We start from the raw sequence: 18,215 nt of genomic DNA, 5'->3' as shown, positions 1-18,215 counted from the left end.
CAAATCTGATGACCTGAGTTCAATCCCTGGGTCCCACATGGTAGAAGAAGAAAATTGGCTTTAGCATGCTCACTGTAGGCCATGCATACCTGCCCCATATTCAATAAATAAATTTAAAAAAATGAGAAGTCTCAGTTAATTGGTGATCTTTCTGTATGGAAAAGAACAAAAGAAACCAAATGCAGGAAAAACAGAAAGAAAGGATAAAGATAAAAGCAGAAATCAGTGAAGTGAACGGCAATAGAAAAAAGTTAATAAAACAAAAACTCTGGTTATTGAAAAGATTCAAATAGATAAGCATTTATAAGACTGACAAAAGTAAAGGAAGGCAGGAATTACAGTTAGCTGGAATGCAATAGGGGACATTCACACACATCCTGTGGCTCTTTTATCTTGAAGACAGTGAAGGTCTGTTATGAGGCCTTGACAATGACAAATGGGACTACTTTAACAAAAGAACTAATACTCAAAAACCACAAATTAACAAAACTTGAGCAAGATGAAACAATCTAACTAGTCCTACAGACACTAAAGAAAGAATCAGTTACTTAAAAGCCTCTAAACATGGAACACCAGGCTCAGTTTCACGCAGAACTTTGTCAGATGTTTAAGGAATTAACACCAAGTATACATGATGTCTTCAGAAACTAGAAGAGGAAGAATATTAGTCAGGGTTCTGCAGAGAAACAGAAGCAGTATAACACCTCTGTCTCTATCTCCTCTGTCTCTCTTTCTCTATAATACATACATATTACATATCACAGATAATTTACAAAGAAGATTTATAGATTGGTTTGAACCACCGGAGACTGGATACTTCTTGAATAACCTCTGTGCTCTGGAGTGCCAGAGAACTCAGTGAGTTGTTTAGTCCAGTAATCTGAGCAAGAGGAAGTTGAAGGCCTGGCAGCTCCCTGCAGAACCCCTGGTGTGAGTCTATTTGAAAGGCCAGGGAACTGGGGACTGACGTCCACGGGTAAACAGCACCACAGCTCAGGAAGATTGGGCTCTGTATTGTTTGGCATTCTCCTCTTTCTGTTTTGCTCCATCCAAGCTCCCAGCCTATTGGACAGTGCCACTCCTTTCACGGTGGATTTTCCCCCAACTCAGTTAGTGACTTGCATACCAATGGTCTCTGGGAACACCCTCACAGACACCCAGAGATGTCTTTTATTCACAGCCTGGCATCTCTCAGTCCAGTCAAGCTGATAACCAAGACTGACCATTACAGGAAGTAGTACCCTCAACTTACTTTATGAGGCAAATATTTCCTTCTTCTCAAAGCCAGACAAAAACAGAAAAACAATAAAGAAATAGAAAATTATAAATGAATATTTTTATGAACTTAAACACAAAAGTCTTCAACAAAATATTAGCAAATAGAGTTCAGCAATATATAAAAAGAACTGTATGCCATGACTAGTTGAATTAATACTGGGTACACAAGGCTAGCTTGCCATTCAAAAATCAGTAAACACACGGTCTGCCATATACACAAACTTAAAAAAAATAAAATCATGTGATCATATCAATTGACACATAAAAAAGTTCTAGACAAAGGCCAGAACTTATTTGTGATCAGCTCTCAGCAATTTAAGAGTAGAGAGAACTTAAGCTCTGAATGGTGGTGCATGCCTTTAGTCCTAGCACTCAGAAGGCAAAGCACTCTGTGAGATCAAGACTAGCCTGGTCTACATAACAAGCTCCAGGCTAGCTGGGGCTACAGGGAGACCGTGCCTCAACAACAACCCAAGAGTAGAGGGAACTTAACTTGATAGATAGTCCATGTAACTCCTACAACCACCATTATACTGATAGTAAAAGACTGCTTTTCCTGTAAGATCAAGAGCAAAGCAATGGTGCAGACAAGCTTATTCTAAGATTTAGGTAGAAAGGCAAGGAAAACAGAAGAGACAAAGTAATTTTGAAGAAAGAAGAGGGCTAGAGAGATGGCTTTAAGATAGAAGCACATACTGCTGTTCCAGAGGACCTGAGTTCATTTCCCAGCAACCAAATCAGGTATCTCAAAACCACCTGCAATTCCATCTCCTGGGGGATCCGACACCACTGGGTTTTGTAGGCAGCTGTATTCACATGCACATACCTACACAGAGACACACACAAATACATACAATTAAAAATAAATTGAAAATAGTTTTAAAAAGGAAAGAATCAAGTGAGAGAATCAGTCCTTCTGATCTAAGCATTTTGAAGCTACAGTGGAAAGTGGTGTATTTTATTGGCACAGAGGGACAAATACATAGATCAATAAAATAGACTAAGGAAACCAAAAATTGGCCCACATAAAAATACGCAAATGTTTTTCGACAAAGATAGGGAATCAATGCAATGAAGAGGGATCACTTTCTTTTAAACAAATGTTGCTGAGTAATTAAAACACACACACACACACACACACACACACCAAAGCAGTAAACTTTAACCAAACTCTCACATCTTAAGTAAAACTGACTCAGAGTAGACCATAAAATTACACGTAAACACAGAACTATGAACTTTTGGAAAAACAATGCACGGGACTGTAAAAAGTGCCTATTGCACAACTGTGAGGACCTATGTTCAGATCCCCAGCACCCACATAAAACTGCAGTGGTGTAATTTTGTAGCTAAAACTGACTCTGAGGTTCAGAAGTTGAATGAGAGATGTTACGCTCAAGAAATGGAGGAGCAAGTTTCAGTTTTCCAGAACTCCCTAGAAGATGATGTGAAGTGTGGGGACACACAACCTTCCCGAAGACCTCCCATGGTCTGTCAGTCAGCATTTCATCATCACTGTGACAAGCACCTGAGAGAAACACCTGGAAAGGGGGACAGGTTTATTTCAGTGCATGAAGAGGTCTCTGCTCAGGGTTCGCTGGCTTTATTACTTTAGTGATGTGAGGCAGAGCATCACGGCAGCCAGGAAGCAAAGAATGACAAGAAGGGGTTGGGACACAAGGCTTGTATTTTTAGGGCATGCTCTAATGATCCCCTTTCCCAAACTAGGCCCCACCTTCTAATAGATCCCCTAATAATCTCTTTAGATATTTGACCCCATCAAGGCAGAGCCCTTCTGATTCACTCATTCATCTCAAAGCCCCAGCTGTAACACTGCTTGAGCTGAACGAGAGCGCCTCTTGGACACTTTACATCCCAATCCAGCACCTTCCTTCCTGACTCAAGTTCTTGTAATAACCAAGGGGATTTTTTTTCTTAGCAAAGCTTTGACTCATCATGTTGTTCTCCAATCAATGCTAGTGATTGTTAGTATTGATTCTAAAGTCCCATGTGGCTGCAAGAGACATCAAAATATAAAAATTTAGTCTTGCACTGTCTAAAAGCCACCTAACCAGAAATCTGGAGAAAATTGGATTGGCAATGATCATTATTGAGTTTTGCTGCAATGATCATTTTACTTAAAAATATTTTCATTTTAAAAAGAAACCAACTTTTCAGGAAAGAATTATTATCATTTGCCCATAGATTAATAATGTAATTGAGAGACATTCTTCCTTTTACTGAATGGAAGAAAAATTCTAACTGAAAAAGGAGGGCGGGGCACGGCAGCACTTGCCTTTAATCCCAGCACTGGGAGGCAAGGACAGGCAAATCTCTGTGAGTTCAAGGCCTGCCTGGTCTACCTTGTGAATTCCAGACCAGCTGGAGCTACAGGGAGACTCTCCCTCAAAAAGACCAAAAATAAATAAATAAAATTTAAAAAATTTAAAAGGAGAGATTGAATAGAGGAAGAAAATCCTATTTTCCTCTCTATTATGGAGGAAACTGGGGGTGAAATATGGAGAATCTTTTTCCAAAATAAAGACCTGGTGAGAAAGATGATGGTGGCTGAAGCAGGTGAAGGCTCACCTGTCCTCGAGTTTATCCTTAATTCCTTAAATAACTATTGGTACCCAGAATGGGCAAAAGGATGGCATTCGTAAGTCAGCCGAAAAACAAGTTTCTGTCATGCAAAAGACGTGACAGAGAACATTTCCCTCCTTTAAGTTGTCTGGTGGAAGTTTTCAAGTGTAACTGCGTTGGCGGAGGAAAGGAAGTAGGAGTTGGGAAGTGGTGGCTCTGGGGAACCACAACTCATTCTCTGGTGTTGAGAATGGAGAAGATGAAAGAATGACAGCAAGGTCCTCAAAGAACTTGTAAGAGAATCTATTGGCATTTGCGCAGAGACTTTTCGTTCTTTCAAAGTAGTTTAATTTCTGCTATCTCATGTAATCCACGCCCGTGACTCGCACAAGGAAGCTAACTGGGAGGCCTACCTTGGGAACTCTGCAGAGCCAGAGAAAGCTCCAGAAGGCTATGCGTCCTTCTCCTTTGTAAAGCTGCACCTCCCAACAAAGCACATCAAAATATGCCCTCCCGCTACGGGAAATGTGGAAGCAGACAAAGGATGGGGTGAGCGGCAACAGGCTAGCTTCCTTGTGCCCCATTTTGTAGATGTTTAACGATATTGGCCCTTGAGTTGCTTTTTATAAATATTTTTAGAGTCTGTACATTCTTCCTGGTTTCTAGTATTTCAGTAGGTAGGCCCTTTGAAACCTTGTCAACCTCCACTGCCTTAAGAGAAAGCTGTGTGGATCAATGTCCTACTGCCATCATGCGGGGCTTCTTGACCGTTTCCCCTGGTTTACCCTTTTTTTTTGTTTTTTTTTTGGTCTTTTTGAGACAGGGTTTTCCTATAAGCCCCAGCTGTCCAGGAACTCACTATGTAGACCAGGCTGGCCTTGAACTCAAAGAGATCCACCTGCCTCTGCCTCCCAAGTGCTGGGATTAAAGGCATGAGCCACCACGCCCAGCTATTTACCCTTTTTTTAACTAAAGAAGAATTTACAAAACCCTAGATGTCTTAGTTTTATTTCCTGTTGCTATGATAAAATACACTGACAAAATAATTCAGGGGAGAAAGGTTTATTTTTGTTTACAATTTTAAATTACAATCTGTATTAGTTACTTTTTTGGTGCTCTGATAGAAACACTGACCAAAGCAACTTATAGAAGGAAGAGTTTATTTGAGCTTATGGTTCCAAGGGAATTACAGTCTGACTTGGCGGGAGGCATGGCAGCAGAGGTGTCTGGAGGACAAGGGGAAGCTAAGCTCTATATTTTCAAGCAGGCACAGGAAACAAGAGAGTGACTGCAGATCCGGCAAGGCATAAGAACTCTCTAAGCCTGGCCCCATGCATGCTTCCTCCAGCATAGCCACACCTTTAAGATCTCCCAAAGTAGCACCACCAACTGGGGACAAAATGTCTAAATACTTGGAGCCTATGGAGGACATTCTCATTCAAACCATCACACAATCCATCCTAGCAGGCAAGTCACAGCCTCCAGAGTTTGAGAGAACTGGTCACACCATACCCACAGTCAAGAGCAGAAAGCAATGAATTAATGCAGCATGCCTACTACTCAGCTCTCTTTATGCAACCCAGGACCCAAACCCAGGGAAGGATGCCACCAACCTTTAGGCAGGGTCTTCCCACATCCATTAATGTAATCAAGAGAATCCCCCACAGGCCCACACGTGCACAGGACAATCTAATTTAATCAGTCACTGAGATGCTCTTAGCAGATGATTCTAGATTGCAGCAAGTTGATAATTTAAAGTAAATATATATATATATATATATATAGTAGGTATACAAATTAAAACTGATAATGAATCATAAAGAAATTTATTTAAAACAATTCTTTGGCATACATATAATTTTACCATTTATTGAAGATGAAAGCAAATTTGCATACTAGGGAGATGGATGTGCTTGTTTGTCTAACACAATCCAATCCAAAGATATACTAATTTGATATTTACTCACTGAGGAATGATGGTAAGAAAATGTTAAAAGTCTTTGTTTTCATTAATTAAAGACTGTGTTTCTAAAAGAGCCAAAAATTTCGTATGTGTAGTAAAAACACTGCAATGTATAATACGCTGGAATTTGAGCTCAGGTGTTTCAGGCAGTGTTCATCAGTGTTACAGGGTAACACCCTGTGTGGTAGGTGGTATGCACAAAGGGAGGTGCACATGTGTGTGATCAGAACCAAGGCTCAGTGAAGGGATGTGATGCAGCATGGATGAGCACTGCCAGAAACACCTCGGATTCATTACACACTTGATTTAGAACTAATTTTGTGGTCTTTACATATCCAGAGACTTTTGACTATTGCCAGCCTCTGCTTTCAGTTACAGGACCCACAGTTTAAGGAGCTTTGTGCTAATATGCTGTTTTAAGCTTCTGAAAGAGAGGATCCTTGCAGAATGTGATAAAGAACATGGCACCAAAGGTTGGAACACCAGACTAGGGAAAATTTCTATAGGACTGTTGTTTAAACAGTGGGGTTCAGAGAGGGAGGAAGCCAGAGATTTGGATGGAACAACAGAGAATGGTCCTTGGGGTGGTTTGATTGAAAAATGTACCCATAGGCTCCCAAGTATTTGAACAATTGGTATATGTTCCCCAGTTAGTGGTGCTATTTGGGGCAGTCATGGAACCTATGGGAGATGTGGCCATGCTTGGAGGAAGCACATCACTGGGGGCAGGCTTTGAGAGTTCATGACTTTGCCCCCTTTGTAGTAGCTCTCTCTGTGTGTCTCTCTGTCTCTCTCTCAGCTTCCTGTGTCTACTCAGAGATGTGAGTGCTCAGTTTGCTGTTCCAGCCACCGTCCCTCCCCCACCATGATGGACTCTTCTCTCTCGCAAACTGTAAGCCAAATAAATTCTTCCTTCTATAAGTTGCCTTGCTCATGATGATTTATTACAGTTACAGAAAAGTGACTAATAAAGTCCTCAAATAACTTCCACCAATGCCAGGGGAACAGTTCCCTAATTGTTCAAAGACATGGTTTTCTAGGCTCTTCCTTTTCTTTTCTTTTTTCTGCCTCCCAAGTGCTGGGACTAAAGGCCTGAGCCACCAAGTCCAGCTAGTTTTCTCTTCTTACAGCTAAGAAAAACTTTTCTTTCTTTTAAGTAGTGAAGATGCAGGTTATCCATTATCAACAAACCTAGGTCAAAGGAAAGGAATGTTCAAGTCTCTTAGCGGAGCTTCTCCTGCTCCACCTCTAAGTGTGAAGTTCCCTCGCTCTTCTGGATTAGGGTCTCCATGTGCAAATTGCATGTCAAAGCCCACTCATGGAATCATTCAGCTTACCACAAGAGACCATCTGAAGCAGGCTGGTGGCATTAGTCACCTTTCTTTTCAATCTGTGTAACAATTCTGTTTATCCTTCCAATATTGCCTTTCATGAAAAAATGCTAGTTTATTTAAATGGATTTGGACTTAAATAAGGGGAAATACACAACACATGTAGGACTCAGAACCCACTGGTTTTGCTTTCTATACTATCAGTATTTATGTAGTGTCTTTTTGCTTTTAAATGGAGCAACCTTGAGCTGTGCATTGAACATCCAAAGGCTCCTGAGTCAGGAAATATTTGATGCTCTTCCTTCCCAACCCCTGTAGATCTTGTCTTTCTTACTGCTGTACTGCGTTGCCTCTGACCTCCGGGACACAGTTGATAGAACGGTACTCAGGCAACGTATCTTGTTCCTGACTTTGGAAAAAAAAATCTCTCACCATTTCACATCTAAGTACACTTTTTGGTATAAATGTTGTAGATATTCTGTACTGGACCCCTCCTGTGTGCCATCCTGGGTTCTCTACCTCACTCTCTCCCATCTTGTTCCAGCTGTGGATGGTAGAAGCATCTTTCCATGGGGTATGACCAGTGCCATATGCACAGAACCTTTGCTCCATGCTGTGATTCTCTTTCATGTCCAGAAGGCTTCCCTGCCAATGCTGAGGCGAGACATTGGGGTTCCCCAGTGGGTGTCCTCATAAGAGCAACCCCTCATCCTGGCTTTGCGCAGTAACAAAAGCTGGTTGACCTGTTTTCCTTTTGCCTACTTCTGTGCTGACAAGCCGGTGGTCCCACCTGCCGGGGCAGGGTCCAATTGCCAGTGCCTCTGGTTAGTGCTCCTCTCTTCCTTCTTTACCTGCTGTAACTCCCCACACTCTAGTCCCTTGGGATTGTCTTGGATTTGGCTGTCTGGGAAGCACAGACCAAGATCACTAACAAGTATGACCTTAAAAAGCTAATTCTTGCCGGGTGTGGTGGTGCACGCCTTTAATCCCAGCACTTGGGAGGCAGCAGAGGCAGTCGGATCTCTGTGAGTTCAAGGCCAGCCTGGTGTACATAGTGAGTTCCAGGCCAGCTGGGGCTACAGGGAAACCCTGTCTCAAAAAGACCAAAAAAAAAAAAAAAAGCTAATTCTTAAAATGGAAAATTTGGAGGAGCTATCATTAGTGAGGTGTGGGGTAGTATGGTAGTGGTGGTGGTGGTGCTGGTGGTGGTAGTGGGGTGTGTGTGTGGAGGGGTGCTAACAGTTGCACTGTTAATTAGCCTGTGGTTAATTTGGATAAGGTATAGGTGAAAAGCCAGGCACATTTGGTGTGATAGCTGTGGTATGTGGCTGCTGTGGGTCAATGATAAACACAAAAAAGCTAATTTGTTGTTGTTAAAATGCTAGTCTGGGGGCTGGAGAGATGGCTCGGCAGTTAAGAACACTGACTGCTCTTGCAGAAGACCCGGGTTCGAATCACAGCACCCACAGGGCCGCTAACAACTGTCCATAACTCCAGTTCCAGGGGATCCGACAACCTCTTCTCTCCTCCGTGGGCATTGCATGACATGGGTGCACTTATGTACATGCAGGCATAACACTCATACATAAAATAAAAATAATAAATAAAATATTTAAAATGCTAGTTTGTTATTGTTATTGCATGTTTGTTATTGCTAAAGTCATGGAAAGCCTTGAAAAAAGTATACTCAGGGAAGTCCACTGTCTGCTCAGAGTGCACTTTGAAAGTGACAAATGAGACTAGTGTTCTAAGGTCGTGAAGAACTGTTCTCTCTCTCTCTCTCCCTCTCTCTTCTCTCTTTCTCTCTCTCTCTGTCTCTCTCCTTCCCTCTTCCTCTCTCCTTGCAGTGCTGAAAATTGAACTCAGTATTGTACTTGCTAGACAAGCACTCCACCACTGATCTACTCCCAGCCTCTCTCAGCTACATCTTTTAATTTGCCTTTATGTGTATACAGCTTCTTGTGAAGAACATATAGGTGGTTCTTGCTTTTCCCCCATTTATCAAGTCTGCCAATCTCTGCCTTTTTACTGGGGTGCTGAGGTAAGGATTTAAAAAGTTGGTTGTGTTTTATCCTTGCATTGTTTATTATAAAATGTTTTTTTAGTGTTACTATCTCTCCCTTCTTATACAAAAGGCAACATGCTTCTGAACTTCTGTTCTCTGCCTCCTCCCCTCTTAACAGTGCATTGTGGAGATGAACTTGTAATGGTTTATAGGCCTCTTCCTCATTTCTTTGTATAATTGCAGGGTTCTCCATTGTCATGACATGCTGCCGTTTATTCAGCTTGTTCCTACCATTGACAAAATTTGGGTCCAGTCTCTTACTATAACAAGTACAGTTAGGAGTTAGGAATAGCCTTGTGCGTGCATCTCTTTCATATTTTTGTCAACATATCTCCTGCGTAGATCCGTTGCTCAGAGAACAAGTGCTTGTGCAATTCTTCTCTAGGTTGCTAAATCCCTCTTCATAGGCATTTCACAGGGGGGTTTCTTGAGAGGGAAGCTGGGCATAAATTCTTTCTCTTGGAACGTTCTGTTTCTTTAAGGAGGTTACCCAACTGTTTGCCTAGAGGATATGTCAATTCCAGGGGACTGTATGTCCTAAGCTGTGTGTGGTGAGGTAAAGTGGTCAGAGGACATTAGTGCTCAGTTTACTTTATCCTGGTGTGTATCTCTGACAACTTTCTATTTCAGATTGCCTCCTACTTGCACCAAATACTCCTGAGCCTGGGCTGACATTCTTCCAGTGTGACATATTGAGCACCTTGCTCTAGATTGGGACTTCTGCCCTCACACCTGTTGTTTTCCCATGGGTTCCTCATCTCTCTGAACTTTTCTGAAATCTGTGTCTTATTCTTTTTACTATTGTTAAAAAATTAGTTATTATACGTGCATGATGTGTGTATTGGGGGACAGCCATGCCATGATGCACATGTGGATGTCAGAAGAAAACTTTGTGGAGTTCTAATCTTTCCATCTTTATGTGGGTCCTGGGGAATCAAACTCAGGTTGCCTTGTGCAGCAAATACCTTTACCTGCTGAGCCATCTCACCAGCTACTTTTTTTTTACTATTTAAAAAAATTATTATTTTTATTTTATGTATATGAGTGTATTGCTTGTATGTATGTGAGTGCACCTGTGTCATGCAATGCTGCGGAGGTCAGAAGAGGGCTTCAGATTCCCCTGGAACTGGAGTTAAGGATAGTTCACAGCCACCATGTGGGTGCTGGGAATCTAACCACTGAGCCATGCCCCTCCTCCACCTCCCCCCCCCCCGTCTCCTCTTCCTCTTCTTCTTCTTCTTCTTCTTCTTCTTCTTCTTCTTCTTCTTCTTCCTCTTCCTCTTCCTCTTCCTCCTTCTTTTTCTATTAAAGGCTTATGTATTTTGCATTCATTTACTACTGTCTGAGAATTGAGGTTGGAGAAGAGCTAACTTTGTGAGAGTATTTTTCCATTTTGATCGGGGAGAGCACCAAGACCATGCAGAAGGGATTGTTGATGTGTTTGTAGAACAGCAGATGGGAAAGAAAAGTGTTTTCTCTTTTTTAAAAAAATTATATTTTAATTTAATTTTTATGTGTATGAGAATATTTCATGCATGTAGGTAGGTGCACCTGTGTCCTGCAGTATCCACAGATCTCTTGCACGATGCTCCAAACTGTGATTTTTTTGGTTGTTGTTGTTTGTTTGTTTTTTGGCTTTTTTTTTCTTTTGAGACAGGATCTCCCTGTAGCTCCAGCTGGCCTGGCACTTGCTATGTAGACCAGGCTGGCCTCCATCTCACAGAGATTGGCCTGCCTCTGACTTTTGAGAGCTGAGATTAAAGGCATGTGCCATCATGCACAGCTGGCAGTAATTCTTCACTTGTGAGAAGCATGAGTAAAGGATATGAATTGTTTTGAAGTTCTTTCTCATTGTGAGACAAGTGCTTTTAAAGAAAAATTTAATATAATTTTTTAAAAATTTTATGTGTACGTGAGTATTACCTACATGTAGGTAAGTGCACCTGTGTCGTGCAATGCCTGTGGAGGTCAGAAGAGGCTGTCGGATCCCCTGGGACTACTTCTTCCCTTGTTAAATCTGTTAAATGGTAATGGTTTTCATCAATCCCAATGCCTGGAGCCTGACAGTAAAAAGTGTTATTTGCACGCATGTGCGAGTGCGTGCGTGAGTGCGTGCGTGTGTGTGTGTGTGTGTGCGCGTGTTACAGAACATATTGTGGCAGTCAGAGTACAACTCGAGAGAGTCTGTTCTCTCTTTCTACCGTTTGGGTCCTGGGAATTGAACTTGGGTAGCTGGGCTTGGTAGCAGGTCCTTCTACCTGCTGAACCATCTTGATGTTGTTTCTTTATATACTGGACCACATAGGGTTCCTTGATACATAAAAAGATAACTGATCAATTTAGTTAACTTTGAAAACAGAGCAGATCTTGTGACTAAAAATTGGAGCATGCTAAAATATTTTATTTAGCCACCTGTTTCCTGATGTAAATTTTTTTGATAGAGTTTCATGTAGCCTAGGCTGGCTTTGAACTTGCTATGTGACTAAGGATAACTTTGAACTTCTGATCTTCTAGTTGCCACCTTCCAAGTGCTAAGTATACATTTGAAGCTTTGATTTTTATTATCAAGAAACAAACATATACATAAGAAACGAAGTCCTTAAAGGCAAGAAGACCCCAGAAGTCAAAATCAGACCAAAAACCATGTATATACCTGCGTTGTGTGCTGATAACATGTTTGAGACCTTGCCTGTGCTGTGCCTGTTCTCTGGGGCTTTGTTTCTTCTAAGACTAAGATATGAAATAAACGTTTGCCCTTACAGAGGACACAGGTCCCTCTTGCACGATCAGTTATTTAACCACTATCTATCCAGGGTCTTATTTATATTAGACACTGTCTTGGAGATGTAAGCAGGCCGATCCCTGTTTTCAGGGAATTTGCAACCTGATGGGGGATAGAGGAGAGTGGACCAGCAACAAGACAGTTAACAAGATGACAGGATATTGCTATTATAGTGAAATGTATAGATGAGCCAAGAATTTAATTACCATAGCTAGGAATGTACATTTTTTATACATGCTCACTTTGGCAGTGCATGTATTAAAACTGAAATGATGCAGAAAAGTTTGGCATGATCCCTGAGCCAAGATGACAGAAACTCATGAGGTACTTTTATTTTTGTGAGGCAGCCTGTTTTAGTGAGAATTTATCTGGATTTGGTTTTCAAAGGCTCGAGTCTCTTAAGCAAGCCTCTTAAACTCTCTCTGGGCCTCAGTTTCTTCATAATGATGAAATGATTGCTGAGGCCATTCTAGGTAGAACATTCCATAGGGTGAATTGCAACTGTTCTCTGATGGGAACCTGATAGCCTGGCAAGCTGTTCCCATACAGCTGGGCTGAGGAGGTCTGTGGTATCAGTGTTAGATCTAGAAGCACCTTCTTGGAGAATAATCTTGATAAGTTTAATGGCAGAGGAGTGACACTGTTCATTTCTGAGACCAAAGTTGCTGCCTCCTTATAAAATGCTGCCTGAAACATCCAGACAGAGCTGCTGCACCAGCACAGTGACCAGAGCACAGATGGTTCACTACCCAGACATATAAGGGCCAGTTCAAGTTACCAACTCCTGCTTGGGATAGAGGTCTATTTAGGAACCATTAATATGGCCTGATCACTGGAGACCCCAACAAACTCTTTAGGGAACCTGGTATTCAATAATATCTACTCACCCAAAGGATTAAAATGTAATTTTAAAATTATTTTTATTTTATATGTATGCTTGTATTGCCTGCATGTAGGTAAGTGCACCTGTATTGTGCAATGCGTTGTAAGCCGCTAGGCGTGTACCACCACGCCTGGCTTCTAAGACTTCTTAGGAAAGTTTATTTAGTATCCTTTCCACTTGACAGATTTCATCTATTCATAAGTATGTATGAATTATCAACTCTGATGAACCAATATATTATGATCTTAAGGATATACCAAGTAAAAAGGTCGAGATTTAATGGATTTTTTTTTTTTTTTTTTTTTTTTTTTTTTTTTTTTGTTTGTTTTGAGACAGGGTCTTACTATGTAGCCCTGGCTGACTGGGAATTTTTTGTAGACCAGGCTGGCCTCCAACGCACAGAGATCCTCCTTCCTCTGTGCCTCCTGAGTGCTGGGACTAAAGGCATGTGCCACTGTGCCCAGCCTACTTTGCTTTTTGGGACAGGGTTTCTTATTTGTCCTGGAACTTGCTGATCAGGCTAGGCTACCTGGCTAACCAGTCCTATGGAGCACCTGTTCCTTCCTCTCCAGTTCTGAGATTACAAGTGTGTGCCACTGCGCCCAGCCCTTTACATGGAGCTAGAACTCAAGTCCTCATGCCTGTGAGGCAAGCACTTTACTGACTGAGCTGTCACCCCAGCCCTATTTAGTTTATCATTTTAATTGTAATAAGATGCACAGACATATCCTTAACCATTTGGGGTGTAAAATTTATTAGTAAGTACATGGGCATTGTTGTGCAATCAAGCTCCAAAACTCTCTTCAGCTAGTAAGGCTGAAACTGCACCCATGGAACAACCACCATTATGCTTTGTCTTTGTGAACTTGACTGATCTAGGTCCCTCCTATGAACAGACTCATACAATGTTTGTCTTTTATGATTGGCTAAATCAGCATCATGCCCCAAAGGTTCACCCTTGTAGCAGGTGTCAGAATGTTTCCCCTTTTTAAGACTACATCATTCCGTGGACTGAATGTTACTTTCCCAGATTCATATGCTAGAGCTCTGATTCTGGCCCCCAACCCCACAATGTGGCTGTATTTGAAGTAAGGGAGCAATTAAAGGTTAAACGAGATTGAAAGGGCAGGACCATGATGTGACAGAAGCAGTCTTCTCATATGAAGAGAATCAAGAGTCTCTCTCCATGTCATGCACCATGAAAGGTCTTGTGAGGACATAGAGAGCAGGTGTCTATTTGTAAGCCAGGAGAGAGCCCTCACCAGAAACCGAATCAGGAGACACTTGATTTTGGACATCTAGCCTCCAGAACTGTGAGAAAATATATTTATGTTGTTTAAGACGGTTAGCTAACAGTATTTTATTATGGAAGCCTAATCCGACTGATAAACACACATATATGTATATATAATATTTTGTTCATCCGTTTGTTTATTATTTATTACTATTTTATTATTATTCTTTAAAAAAATTTTAAATTTAATAACCACATGATTGGAAGAAAATTTCATTACAGCTTTAACATATTCAGAGCAAGGATACATCTTTTTCAAAAGTGGCTGTAAATTATTAGGTTCACAGTTGAATTAATACAGTTATACAATATTGAACTCAGTATAAACCCTGGAAGACATAAAATTGAATGAGTTTTTATCCTTTAAAGAAGCTCTCCATTTCATTTTAAAACACGCTGTTTCCTACATTTTTAATGCTACTAAAATTAGATGTTTGCACATGTATCTTTAATCTCTATGTATCTGATCATTACTAGTCAGAGTCAGTTACACTCAGATCCTTAGCATCCCTCCCACACACTGGAGCCCATATATTCTGTCATCCCTGTTACTGTCCACTGTGTTGCTGGCACCCCAGCCATTCCCCAGTGCTTGTCTGTCTGCTGAATCTAGTCAGCTTATCTAAAGATCGTTGTTTCAGGAAGATCAGCTGTTCCTCATCTAACAGCAATCAGTTGTCAATACTTCTTTAGGTAAGATTGGGGTCTGCTGTTCATTTTTTCAGTTCTATGCTGGGTTACTGTCTGGGAGTCTTTTGGGCCAATAACTCAAAGGTGGGTATCTCCTATCTGGCATTTTTTCTTGTTATGTAGCCTTTAGCTACACATATGGACTCTTAAAAATTATATTGACCCCATTAATCTTTGGTTATACTCTCCTTTTGGGTATTTAAGATCCTACAATTGGCCCAGTGGATAATGAAAATGTGGTTCATTTATACAGTGGAGTTTTACTCAGCAGTAAAGAAAGATGAAATCATGAAATTTGCAGGTAAATGGATGGAACTAGAAACTGTTATACTAAGTGAAGTAACACAGACTCAGAAAAAAAACCAAACAACCCCCCCCAAAAAACCCCTACATATGTTCTCCCTTATATGTGGGTCCTAGCACCAAATCTTTATAAGTGAGTATGTATTCAGGCATAACTACAGGAACCAGGTTAATGAAAAGGAGCCAGGGAGGTAAAGGAAAAGAAAGAATCTGAAAGAGAATAGTAGAAAACAGTTGTTAACAAGGGAGATATGGATAAAAATGGGGTTATTTTAAGGGGAGAGGGGAGGGAAGGGTATACAAGGAACCTAGGGGATAAAGGGAAAGAAGGAGCTCAAGCGAGGTGGGACCATAGGAGAAGGGTGTTATTAAGGGAGAAATGGGAAAAATGGGGGCACCTTCAATGGGGAAACCATGGTGGAAGGGTTAGACAATGTGAGAGATAAGTAATGCCTATCTGGTTTTAGGAAACCAGAGTGAACCATATTAGTCCAATAACCTACTGACAAATTACATATACAACCAGATCAAAGAATGTAATATATGTCTAGGCAAGTTTTATTTGAGAGTGTTTGATCTTTGCCCAAACTCTATCTACATGGCACATGATAATTAAAAGTACAAGACTGGTAGAACTAACCTTATTGGATGTTTAACAGACATACTATGAGACCTGTACTAATTTGGACAGAGGGACAAAAAGGGCAGTTTTTGCTCCATTCCCTCCTAGGTCGACCAAGTTCCAGGGAACTATGAGCATCTCTCAAAATGTCCTGTAACTGTGGTGAGTCACCTGTCCTCTTGATCAAGGAGGCTGTGGAGACCCCACCAGATGGACCTGAACCAGTGTTCAGTCTACAAAGAGGAGGGTCAACACAGAGGATATATTTCCTCCATGCTCCCAAGCGAAGCCAGCCATGGTTGAGCAGGACCTTTGACTTATCTTTACATAGACAGAACTGTTAAAGAAAGGAGCCAGGGGCTCCTCCCAAGCCTATGTTACCTCCAAGGAACATCCTCAGATGACTTTAAGAGTAAAAATAAATTGGTTTATTTTGTTATTTTTATTTTATGTGTATGACTGTATTGCCTACATGTGTTTAAGTGCACCCATGTCATGCAATGACCACGGAGGTCAGAAAAGGATTTTGGGTCCCTGGAACTGGAATTACAGATGGTTGTTAGCCACCACGTGGATGCTGGGAATTGAACCTGGGTCCTCTGCAAGAACAGCCAGTGCTTTCAACTGCTGAACCATCTCTCCAGCCCCCTCATCCATCCATTTATTTATCAGTGGACACCTGAGTTGCTTGTTTTTTACTATTGTGAAAAACACTGCTATGAACACAGGGGCACACATATCTCTTCGGGGATCATGGTGTGCATGGTGATCATAAGAGGACAACTTTCAGGAGTCTTTTCTTCCCTTCCACCATGGGTCCTGGGAATTCAACTCAGGTCATCCAGCTTGGCAGCAAGTGCCTGCCTTACCCATTGAGCCATCTTGTCAGCCTTTATCTTGGATTCTTGTTTGCAAATAGCAGCCACTATTGATCTGAGTTATTGCCTACTACGAAGAGATTTGCTTGGCCTTGGATTCAGAGCAGAGGGTATCAGGAAGACTTTTGAATTCTTGGACAGCCATTATATTTTGTGAATGCAGCCAGTTCAGCTATTTATTGCTGCTGGGGTTGTTCCATGTTGTAGAGATATAGTTGTGCTTGGTCACAGCATGCCAGATGGCTATTAAGTACCAGCTGCTTCTACCCAAGAACACTGTCATCCACAGAATGGATCTGCACAGAAGCTGATGTTGATGGCCTGACACTTATTAAACTTGGTAAGAAGTTCTAGCACCAGTTCAAATATTAAGAGCAATTAACATTTACTAAATGTCTCTTACATGTCAGGCACTGGGCTAAGCACTTCATATAGATTATTAGGGCCAATAAAAGCCCATTCCTAGAGAGGCAAACAGTATTGCTTCTCTTTCTTGAAGCTTGATTGAGATGTACAATTCATTGGCAGCTATTTGGTTCAGGGAATAGTGGAGTTTGTAACCACAGGGAATAGAAACTATTCTAACAAAGAAGAGTAGAGATTAGAGACAGGAGTCTCTACCAGCACCCCACCAGGGCTACTACAAACTACTTGGGTGGCTTTAAACAATGGAAATTTATTTGGTCTGCAAGCTAGATGTCTGACATCCAGATGTTAGCAGGACCTTGGTCCTTCTGAAGGTTCCAGAAGATTCTTCTTTGCTTCTTGTAGGTTCTAGTGACTATTTTTCTTTATATTAATGTAATATCTATTATTTTTGAGAATTTCATGTATGTGTACCATGTATTCTGATCATTGCCAATCCCACTGTCCACCTCCGACTCCTGGTGGACGCCCCCGCACACTGCCCTCCCCACTTCATGTCCTCTTTTCTGTTTTTTGGGTTTTTTTGTCTTTTTGAGACAGGGTCTCCCTGTAGCCCCAGCTGTCCTGGAATGCACTATGTAGACCAGGCTGGCCTCGAACTCACAAAGATCTGCCTGCCTCTGCCTCCCAAGTGCTGGGATTAAACACGTGCACCGCCACGCCCGGCTCTTTGTTTTTTATTTAAATTATTTATTTAATAACCACATAATTAGAAGAAGCATTTCCTGACAACAGCATTGACATATTCAATAACAATTTCCAGAGCTAAGATGCATCTGTTTCAAAATTGGCTGTAAATTTTCAGTTTTACAGTTGAATTAATACAGTTATACAATATTGTACTCAGTATAAACCCTATAAGACATAAAATTAAATGACGTTTTAAACTTTAAAAAAGATCTCCATTTCATTATTAAGACACACAGTTTCATACAGAAAAATTCATTTTTAATGCAATTGGTATTAAGATGTTTGCACATGCGTTTCTAATCTCTATACATCTGATTACTACTAGTCACAGTCGGTTACTTTCTGAGCTCCTTGGCACCTGAGCATGGATATAAAGTCATCAGGTAGATTTCAACAGTAATGTTTTTCACATCTACTAATTAACACG

The 18,215-nt window shown here is 41.2% G+C and overlaps 1 pseudogene; it reads left to right on the top strand.

The window, feature by feature from the left end:
• Positions 1 to 12,240: 12,240 nt before the first annotated feature.
• LOC115067571 lies at positions 12,241 to 12,341 on the top strand (annotated as a pseudogene).
• Positions 12,342 to 18,215: the final 5,874 nt, after the last annotated feature.

This window comes from Nannospalax galili, unplaced genomic scaffold, assembly GCF_000622305.1.
Source record: "Nannospalax galili isolate Female #2095 unplaced genomic scaffold, S.galili_v1.0 scaffold63, whole genome shotgun sequence".
Classification (NCBI taxonomy): domain Eukaryota; kingdom Metazoa; phylum Chordata; class Mammalia; order Rodentia; family Spalacidae; genus Nannospalax; species Nannospalax galili.
This window is presented reverse-complemented; position numbering and strand designations above follow the sequence as displayed.